This window comes from Cebidichthys violaceus, unplaced genomic scaffold (assembly GCF_023349555.1).
Source record: "Cebidichthys violaceus isolate CVI_PGR_0920_01 unplaced genomic scaffold, fCebVio1.0.p SCAF_120, whole genome shotgun sequence".
Taxonomy (NCBI): domain Eukaryota; kingdom Metazoa; phylum Chordata; class Actinopteri; order Perciformes; family Stichaeidae; genus Cebidichthys; species Cebidichthys violaceus.
In genome coordinates this window covers 1,700-13,088 of record NW_027176286.1, presented here as the reverse complement: position 1 = coordinate 13,088, position 11,389 = coordinate 1,700, and the positions used below count along the sequence as shown (strand labels likewise).

Below are 11,389 nucleotides of genomic sequence, written 5' to 3'. Positions count from 1 at the left end.
GACACACAGATCACAAGGCCAAAATGTAGTTATATAATATGATTTTATTCAATCAGAGTGTTAAATCGGCTCAATAGCGCCCCCTACAAAATTTCGACGAAGCAGCCCCCGTGAAAAACGTTTCACATAGATTAACAAAATTTGGTAGGCACATGTATCACATGTGGACTTAAATAAAAGTCTCTTGGGGCCATGCCCTAAACCCAACCGGAAGTCAGCCATTTTGAATTTAGTCTGAATTTCTAGTGTCGTTTTTGCAATTTCCAGGCGCTCTACTTTAACGAACTCCTCCCAGGGAATTAATCAGATCAACTTAGAATTTGGTCAGAACAATCTAAAGACCTTTGTGATTAAAAATTACTCAAAGCTTGTTGTTTCGTGAAATGCCGTTGCCGTGGCAACGCATTCCTCTCCATGAAAAACAAAGGTGTTTTTGAGGGGCTAAAAATACTCAAAATAAAATCAAACTTGTCACACACATTTAAAATCCTGAATGTAGTTATCTGATGTGATTTTAATGCTTCAGAGTGGCAACTCGGCTCGATAGCGCCCCCTACAATATTTCGACGATGCAGCCCTCGCAGTACGTTTCACCTAGCTGTATAAAATTTGGTAAGCAGATGTATCACATGTAGACTTAACAAAAAGTCTTAGGGGTTCATGCTCTAAACCCAACCGGAAGTCAGCCATTTTGAATTTTGTATGAATTTCTCCTGTTTTTTTCCATTTCCATGTGCTGTACTACGAACTCCTCCTAGGGAATTAATCCGATCAACTTAGAATTTGGTCAGAACAATCTAAAGACCGTAGCGATTAAAAGTTACTAAAAGCTTGAGGTTTCATCAAACAACATGGACTTGGTGTAGCAGCCATTTTACATGGTTCGCCATCATCCACCAAGCTGTTGTAACTCAACTGTACTTTGACAAAACTGTCCCAAACTTGACATGCTTGATTACCGTCATGATTTTAGGACTTTTGCATGCCAATATTAACTCATAGTCATAGCACCACCTACTAGCAACCACAGAAGTAAGCAGGATTCTTTAATTACAGCAGCCCAAACACTGAATTTATTTAAAGGGTTCGTGTGCACACCATGAGAAAAAGACTTCTCTGATCTAAATATGTGCAAACTAAGATGCTTGGAGAGCAAAAGTTAGACAACAGTGGTTCTCAAACCATGTCAGTGGGCATTAGTATAAATGATCTGTCCAGAGCTTCTACATGAAAATCACGTTAAATGTTACAATGAATGCTTCACACTACAATCTAAAGTTATAGAAGAGCTTAAAATGAAAACAGTGTTAAATTAAAGTGTTAAAGTAAAAGCAAATGACAATCCTGTTCTGTTAACTTTCATGTAAGTTCAAATACAATCAGCAGGACACTGCAGGGAGTTGAACCCCATCCCAGTAAACTGACGGTCTGTTATTTTATAAACACTGAAACACATTCACACATTAATTTTCTTAATGATCTTAACAGGCTTACATTTATGATTGTATCGGAGGTACACTCAAAACATTTGAGGCTTAAGACCTGGCAACATGATCTTGCTACGCTGCTGGTTGAGGCAGGAAATACTGTTTAACTTGTGCACGCAATGTATGATGGTCACAGAAATGCATGGCCGCGTCAACCAGAGTCCTGCCAGTACCCTCGACGTGCGTGAAGTTGCGAGGGCCCGATCAATGCTGCTTGCAGCTTTAATTATTATTATTATTATTATCGTACCAGTTTCATCGCAAAAAGGAGGTGCTTGGGATACTGGGAATCTTTTGAAATTTGGCACAAAATTCAATTGTGGTGAAAATTCCAGTATTATTGGGGTGTCCAGCTGCGGCATGACATTTTGGCTCGATAGCGCCCCCTACAGAGTAGCCCCAACTTTGGGTTTCACCTAGCTGTATGAAATTTGGTAGGTATGTGGAACGTGATGGGACGTACAAAAAAGTCAAAAGGTGGTATATCCTAAACCAAACAGGAAGTCGGCCATTTCGAATTTTATGACGTTTTTGGACTGTTTCAAGGCGCCGTACTTTAACGAACTCCTCCTAGAGATTAAACCCGATTGCCTTCAGATTTGGTCAGTATGCTCTTGAGACCTTGGCAGTGAAACGATACTCAAAGATCAAAAAGTTATCGAACTATGTGTCCGTGGCGTGGCGGCAAAAAAACACCATTCGCCATGAAACAGGAAGTTGTTGTAACTCGGCTGTACATTGCGTAATCTGCTCCAAATTTGTCATATGTCATAACATCCTGACCCTGAACACATGTATATGACAATTTAGAATCATAGTAATAGCGCCACCTAGTGGCAACAGGAAGTCATAGGTTGTGTACTTTGACACCCTACTGCTCACAGATTAATCGGATCCCTCTCAAATTTTGTCACAAAAGCCTTAAGACCTTGATAATGCTTCATTGTGAAAATTGTAGGAAGTTGTCGAAGCGCGGCGACGTGGCGGCTCTGCGAATTTCGATCCTTCGCCATGAACGAATAAACTGATGTAACTCGACTCCGCATCATCAGATCTTTACCAGATTTCACATGTTTGATTAAACTCCAGGCCTGAAGACATCTGCAAGCCAATTTTTAATCATAGTCATAGCGCCACCTACTAGCAACAGTAAGTTAAAGTCTTTATACTTTGGCTTGTTTCTCTTAGTTGGAAAATCAGATCAACATCAAATTTGTTCCACACAAATGTAAGAAGTTCATAATGCCAGTTCTCTAAGCTTTTGATGTTTCGTCGAACGCCGTTGCCGTGGTAACGCAGTCTTCGCCGTGAAAAACGATGGTCATTTGGAGAGGTTAAAAAAGCTCGAAACACAAGCAAACTTGACACACAGATCACAAGGCCAAAATGTAGTTATATAATATGATTTTATTCAATCAGAGTGTTAAATCGGCTCAATAGCGCCCCCTACAAAATTTCGACGAAGCAGCCCTCGCAGTACGTTTCACATAGATTAACAAAATTTGGTAGGCACATGTATCACATGTGGACTTAAATAAAAGTCTCTTGGGGCCATGCTCTAAACCCAACCGGAAGTCAGCCATTTTGAATTTAGTCTGAATTTCTAGTGTCGTTTTTTCAATTTCCAGGCGCTCTACTTTAACAAACTCCTCCCAGGGAACTAATCAGATCAACTTAAAATTTGGTCAGAACAATCTAAAGACCTTTTTGATTAAAAGTTACTCAAAGCTTGTTGTTTCGTGAAATGCCGTTGCCGTGGCGATGCATTCCTCGCCATGAAAAACAAAGGTGTTTTTGAGGGGCTAAAAATACTCAAATCAAAATCAAACTTGTCACACACATTTAAAATCCTGATTGTAGTTATCTGATGTGATTTTAATGCTTCAGAGTGGCAACTCGGCTCGATAGCGCCCCCTACAATATTTCGACGATGCAGCCCTCGCAGTACGTTTCACCTAGATGTATGAAATTAAGTAAGCAGGTGTATCACATGTAGACTTAAAAAAAAGTCTTAGGGGTCCATGCTCTAAACCCAACCGGAAGTCAGCCAATTTGAATTTTGTATGAATTTCTTGTGGTTTTATTTCCTTTTCCAGGTGCTGCACTACGAACTCCTCCTAGGGAAATAATCCAATCAGCTTAGAATTTGGTCAGAACAACCTAAAGACCTTAACGATTAAAAGTTACTAAAAGCTTGATGTTTCATCGGATAACATGGACTTGGTGTCGCGGCAATTTTACATGATTCGCCATCATCCATCAAGCTTTTGTAACTCAACCTTACTTTGTCAAAACTGCCCCAAACTTGACATGCTTGATTGCTGTCGTCATTTTAGGTCTTCTGCATGCCAATATTAACTCATAGTCATAGCGCCACCTACTGGCAACCACGGACGTAAACAGAATTCTATAATAACAGCGGCCCAAACAGGGTTTGTGGGCACACCATGAGAAAAAGACTTCTCTGATCTAAATATGTGCAAACTAAGATGCTTGGAGAACAAAAGTTAATCAACAGTGTTTTTCAAACCATGTCAGTGGGCATTAGTATAAATGATCTGTCTAGAGCTTCTACATGAGAATCAGGTTAAATGTTACAATGAATGCTTCACACTACAATCTAAAGTTACAGAAGAGCTTAAAATGAAAACAGTGTCAAATTAAAGTGTTCAAGTAAAAACAAATGACACTGCTGTTCTGTTAACTTTCATGTAAGTCCAAATACAATCAGTAGGACACTGCAGGGAGTTGAACTCCATCCCAGTAACCTGACAGTCTGTTATGTTACAAATACTGAAGCACATTCACACGTTCATTTTCTTAATGATCTTAACAGGCTTACATTTATGATTGTATCGGAGGTACACTCAAAACATTTGAGGTTTAAGACCTGGCAACATGGTCTTGCTATGCTGCTGGTCGACGCAGAAAAAATATCATCTAACTTGTGCATGCAGTGTATGATGGTCACAGAAATGCATTGCCGCATCAACCAGAGTCCTGCCAGTACCCTCGACGTGTGTGACGTTGCGAGGGCCCGATCAATGCTGCTTGCAGCTTTAATTTTTCTTCTTTTTTGAAGTGACTATGAGCTATTCGAAGGGGAAGGACAGACTGATGGAGGGGTTTAAGGTGGGAGAAACAAGAGTCCACGCCAAGGAAATCACAAATGATGAGTTGACTGTGTCGTTTTTAAACTTACCGTTTTACGTGAAAGATGGAGACATTTTTGCGAAGCTGCAGAGCTGGGGAGTGACTGCTGTCTCCCCGATAAAGAGAAGGATGTGGCCCGGCTCAAGAGTGACAGACGGCACCCGCTTCATGAGGGTTAGATTTAATTAGCGTGTTCAGTCCCTCCCGTATTCCACAAAGTTTGATACGGTGCTGGGCTCTGAATATTTCCGTGTGCTCCATGACAGACAGACGAAGATATGTCGAGTTTCCATGCAGCCAGGACTCATACAGCGGGAAGGTGGAGGAGCTGCAGAGCGCGGCGGAGATTTCCAGCAACGGATCCGCGGACGGAGAGGAGCTGGACGATGAAGAGCGGGAGGAGATTGAGATGGAGGAGGAACTGCGGGACGGGGACGAGACCTTCAGCCCCGAGATCGTGCCGGGGACAGGTTGTGAGGTGCTAGAGACGAGAGAGGAGGAGACCGACAGTGAGGAGCTCCCACCGGGGCAGGCGGCTGTGTCGGAGACGCAGGGTGCGTCGGAGACGCAGGGTGCGGCGGTGGAGGTGACTGCGGAGGAGACGGTGACAAAGATGATCCGGGGAACCGTACCAGAGGCGACGCAAGACCCAAAGATAAGAAGAGTGAGCAGGTTAAGTTCGAGAGGGAAGGTGTGGGCACAGGTAAAGGCTCGGGTGGCGAGTCCCGATGTGGAGCGGGCGCAGGATGCTGCGGCTGTGGCGCAGAGACCAGCAGCGGAGACGGTAGACATCCCGAAGAACGTGAAGAGAGTGGCTCACACGAAAAAGGCGAAATAAAAAAACAAAAGGGGGCAATATTTAAAGGAAGACAAATTTGATTAAGATTGACGCAGGACTTAGTACAGATAATATGTATAAAAAACTATCCACAGGAAAATTATTTAAAAATGACTGAACAAATGAAAAAACAGATAAGTGCTAATGATAAGTTATACTGTGACATACCTATTATTTTGGAAGAAATAACTGAAGCTATAAAGAATTTAAAAGAAGAGTTGTTATTTTCGGCTTTGTTTGTTCTATTGTTTTTTTTGAGTATTTAATCTAGTTTTGTTTGTTTTATATTGTATTGTAAATATGTATATACATAATTGCTGAAAAGGAAAGTTGTAAAAACAACTATGTATTTTTGATGATAAAAGATTAAAAAGAAATCGCACCTGATCTCAGAAGCTAAGCAGAGTTGGGCCTGGTTAGTACTTGGATGGGAGACCGCCTGGGAATACCAGGTGCTGTAAGCTTTTTCACTTTTTTCTCCATAAGGCAGAGGACACTTCTGCTTTTTCACTTGACAAATGTGAGAAAGAGGCAAGATTGAAGAAGAGATGCATAAAAAGAGGTGGGTAACAGTATAAAGGGAAAAGAGAATCAATCAATATATCAATATTTTCTTCTTTTTGGAATGTTAACGAACTGGTTTAGGTTCGTTAACATTTTGAAATTGACCTACTGTTGTTCGTAATTGAGTCTTTTCAAGCTGGTTCCGACCAACAGGTCAGAGTTCTCTGTGAAGAAAAGTAAAGTTTAATTCACCATTCACCCTACTCTCTTGACCATTCAAAGAACTGCTTAATTTTTTAAAAACGGCATCCCTTTGAACATAAAATGAGATTTCTTTAACATGAACGTGTCCTAAATGTACTATAAATCACTGCAGTTTGTAACAGCTTTTAAAGGACTATGTGTTGGAGACAAACTTGCTTACGGCCATACCTCTCTGCTCTGTCACCGGACCAGAGAGTATTGTGGGTAATAGAGCTACTTCCTCAGTGGAAGCACGCTGCTTTTTTGTCTCATCTCCTTTTTTTTTCTCTGTTCATTAGTTGTTACATGCCCTAGGAGAAGGCTATCTTGATTTGGCTCTTATTTTTTGGTTTATTGTGCACAGTTCCCCCTGTCAGTGTTTCACTGACTGGGAGGGAAGCTTTATCACTGCTTTTTTGCGTGATAACCCCCGTGTTTTTTTTTTTTTAAGGGGCGCTTTTGTTTTTGCCAAGCATGGCGGACCCACCTGTGGACCAGACCCAGACCGGTTTATCAACTACCCAAACAGAAAATCCCAACAACATGGAGGGGAATGGTGAGAGTGCAACAAATGTGGCTGAAAAGAGAGGAACAAGACATGAGAAAGCTGACGGTAAACGTGGAGCTGGACGGTGGTGACGGGCTGAGTGCAATGGTGCTAATTGCCCACGTGCAACGACTGTGTGGAGCTCTGCTGGCATGCAGGGTGATTAGCCCGAGAAAGTTCGAGCTAACAATGCACCACCCAAAAGGAAAAGAAAGACTTATGGAGGGGTTTAAGCTGGGGGAGACACAAGTTCACGTGAAGGAGATAAATGATGAGCTTGTGGTCTCCTTCCTTAACCTCCCATATTACATAAAAGACAAGTGACATTCTGGCCAAACTCGAAAGCTGGGGAGTAAGGGCTGTATCCTCCATAAGGAGAAGGATGTGGCCAGGATCCAAGGTTACGGATGAAACTAGGTTCCTACGTGTTCAACGACCATGTACAGTCCCTCCCATACTCAACAAATTTGCTACAGTGCTAGGGTTTGAATATTTCCGCATCTTGCATGATAGACAGATACAAATCTGCAGACTCTGTATGCAGCCTGGGCATATATAACGAGAGTGCCCAGAATTTTCATGCTTTACCTGTGGTAATCAAGGACACTTTGCCCAACAAAAAAGACACTTAATTGCAGAAAATGCAATAAAGCCCTGAAAAATTGTGTGTGCCAGGATGAGGTGGAGGTGGTGGAGGAGAGGGAGATGGAGGAGGAGGAGCTGGATGAGATATACAGCTCCGTGGAGTCTTTTGTCTCCGGATCCGAGAACGAGCAGGACCTGGTGAGTGACGAGGAGGCAGACGACAGTGACGAGGCTGTGTCCGAAACCGCTCCGGAGCGGCTGTTGGCGGTGGAGAGATTGGAGACCAGTACTGAGCTGACACCGAAGCCTGCAGCTGGGGCGGTGGTGAAGCCAGGGACAACAGCAGGTGTGCACCTGATGCCGGAGATGACATCTGGGGCTGCGGTGCGGCTGGAGACTCCCCAAGAGAAAGCTGAGAAGGAAGGAGCCATCCCTTGAGTCAGTGGCGAGAGGATTGCAGGGGCGGAGATGGTACTAGATTTTGAAAGTAAACCACTGACTTTCGGGTATAAAAGCATTGTTCGGAGTGAAACTAAATAGTTCTTGGCGATCTTCTTTTACTGTAAACTGCCGTTTGTCTGCCGGTTGATGAATATTTGGCCAGAGAAAGGCCTGCTCTGGTTTAACCCTAGTTATTTAGATAAAATAAACTAGAATAAATAATCGGGACATTGGTGAAAGGCCAAGTCCCGGATTAGTAAAGTAAAGAGTGTGTGTGGAGTACTGAGAGAAAGGTGGCTGAGCCCTTTGTCTGTGAGTGGGCTTGCAGCACATGTTCCCGGCTAGTTTGGCCTTTTGTTGTGTGTTAACTACTGGCTCATGCCAGTGGTTAGCTTAGCCTTTTGTTTTAGCCACGAGACACGTGCTGTGAGCACATGGTCTTTGCAGAAAGTAGAACTACAAAAGTTTGCCCCCTATAGTCCCGCAATAGTAATTGCATTAGGACAACAGAAAGTCTGCCATCTAGTGGGCTGAAGAAGTAGGCACAAAATAGTTAAAAGGAAGTACGTCATTCAGTAAATTACAATAGGGTGAATTTTATAAGCTTAAATTCAACATTTTGATTTAGTTGATGAAGTTAGTTTTTAATTAGATGTTTCTAACTATCACTGATATATTTAATCGTAGTTGTTAGATCATTAATACAATTTTAATCCAGTAGTTGTTAAAATAATTGTAATTCAACGTTTTAAATTCCATTGATAGTTTTGATTTCACTTCAATTGTAAGGCTACTATGAAGGTAGATTTGTGTCTTTATTACGCAAACAAAAAAATATGTTTTGAAAGCAAATTTCTCACACTGCAATCAAAAATCAAGTTTGTAAGTGAAAATATATAAACTGAGAATAAATTATTTGTTAGTTTTGCTTATGAAACTATAATTTTTGGTTGCAAAACAAAAACCTTTGCTTTCAAAACGAAAAGCTATGGTTTCAAAACCAAAAGCTACGGTTTCAAAACCAAAACCAAAACGTAAAGCTACGAGTTGAGTTTGGATGTAGTGGGCGGGGCATACGCTGCTGAATGAGCCAGGAGTTTCTATTGGTGGGTTCGACTTGGATCCCGACATCTACTTCCACTGTAGAGGTTACTGTGATGAGTGGCATGGAGGTAAGTTGACATTATATTGCTCTGTTAGCACTTCACTTTGTTTTCATGTTGTTAGTGTCGTAGAGTCTCTTTTTTTAAAGAACGACATGAGGTGTTGTTGACATGAAGCTTCACTTTCTGCGTGCATGTAACGTAAGTCGAACCCACCAACAGAAACTCCTGGCTCATTCAGCAGCGTATGCCCCGCCCACTACGTCCAAACTCAACTCGTAGCTTTACGTTTTGGTTTTGGTTTTGAAACCGTAGCTTTTGGTTTTGAAACCGTAGCTTTTGGTTTTGAAACCGTAGCTTTTCGTTTTGAAAGCAAAGGTTTTTGTTTTGCAACCAAAACTTATCATTTCATAAGCAAAACTAACAAATAATTAATTCTCAGGTTATATATTTTCACTTACAAACTTGATTTTTGATTGCAGTGCGAGAAATTTGCTTTCAAAACATATTTTTTTGTTTGCGTAATAAAGACACAAATCTACCTTCATAGGCTACCCAGTGAGCACCAACGTTGTAAAACCTAATTTCAACGTTGATTTCTGGTTGAAATCGGGTCTGAACGTCTAAGACCTATTTTCAACGTCTTTTCAACCGGCTAAATTGCGGTTATAACATTGTGTCACAAAACACCAATTTGTTTTAAAATATTAATGGTTTGTTCATTTGTAGGTTGAACGAGACATGATTTTGGTTACTTTTAACGTATTTCTCCAAAGTCATATTACGCTGGCCGGTGAAATGTGGTCTACGCGAAGACGTGATTTCAACGCATTTAATGTTTCATATAAAACGTGATACATATGTAACTATAGACTGTGTGCTGTAAACAAGAAGCTCCCAGGACATCGTAATGAGAGCAGAGTACATTCTTTCTGTATGTTCACGTAAAATACGAGTGTCGTGTTTACTGCTGGAACACGCATGCGCAGGGACATAGGCTCAGAGTGCTTCTACAACTTTGAAACATGCACTGTCTCTGGAAACACGGCACGGGACCTGCGGAGCGAATTGAACGAGCTGACGAAATAAACGTGAGGCTTCACGATAACAACATACGCTGTAAGTACTTGAACTGTTGGACTCCAATATTGCAAACCGAAATATGCACCATTTGTATCATTTTATGCTCACCATGCGGGCGAGACTGATAGCTTGTAGCGTTAGCATGTTAGCTTGTAGGCACGTTAGCTTGTAGCGTTAGCTTGCAGCTACAGCACTATGGACGAACAGTAAACATAAACACGTGTGTTAGTTAATGTTGAAGACTCTTTATGGACTGTCGCTGTAGAGTTTTTAGGACATTTCACATGTGAAATACACGACGGAGAGCGAGTGGGGCTGTACACAGTTTAAATGTGGAGGAAGTGAGTAAAACAAAGTATTTTTCTAATGCTTGTTTTTATTACAGATGTCTACCTTGAAAATATTGCAGACCTTCTGAAACCGGCTCCTGTGTGGCTTTGACAACGACATTTAAAGAAGGAAAGGGAGACTATGGTTGTATATAAAGAATATTGTTTGATATTTATATTGTTTGTTACGTCCTGTAGCTAGGGGTATCAGGACATAGACATAAAACCAGGTGTAATTGGTATAAAAGGATATTTATTATTGGAATAAGGAAAACTTAACAACAGAGCGGATAAATGAGAAAAAACGGGCCAATGGGTGCCGTGGAAATCAAAAACTGAATATAACAAAAGGAGATCCTCAAAAGGAAGACTATTCTGGCCCTACAAGAAACACAAAAGGTTAAACAAAAAGTCCTCACTAACTTAAACACTGGGAAAACAGAAAATACAACACTTACAGCACCCCTGGATCTAATGTGACTATATACAGCAAAGTGTGTTAAATGCATTCGGTAGTGTCAGTTTTGACGCTTCACCTTGCCCGCTTCCTCACGCCATCACACAGGTTCGCTCTCAAACAATTCTGGTCAGGGCGCCCTGCTCCGCGGCACACATCCAGCTATTTGAGCTGGGGCGGAACTGTAGGTGACCTTGCTGATTGGCCGTTCAGTGGGGCCACCAATCCGCTTCCTCCTCCGGGAACTGGGCGGGACGTCGGCATCCAATCCTTGGCATGGGATGCCACAGCCTGCTTCGCATTCCACACAATTAACACACATGAGGGTGCCAACGGCAGCCGTAACACTTAATAAACACAAATGAATTGTTTCCTGTGTCACTTGGTCTTTGTCCTGTAAGTGGAAACTGCTGATATGCGTTATGTGGGTAAGTATTTAGTTGCTACATATTGAACTGAGCATTTAGACGTTTAAAAGAAGTTTCAGGCTGGGAAGCGGCCAAAAGTGGATTTTTTGAAAGTAAACATAGTTTCAGAGATTTTCTTCAGAAAAGTTGCTCAGGACAGTTATTTTAACAGTTTCATGATGTTTTCATGAATATCTGCTGTTTTCAGCACT

At 41.7% G+C, this 11,389-nt stretch overlaps 1 long non-coding RNA gene across 1 annotated transcript; it reads left to right on the top strand.

Annotated features, from left to right (window-relative positions):
- The first annotated feature begins 9,924 nt into the window (after positions 1–9,924).
- LOC137869451 (uncharacterized) lies at positions 9,925–11,141 on the top strand. The gene is made up of 2 exons (XR_011102287.1): positions 9,925–10,020; positions 10,370–11,141. It is a non-coding gene; the product is annotated as an uncharacterized lncRNA (long non-coding RNA).
- The last annotated feature ends 248 nt before the right edge of the window (positions 11,142–11,389 follow it).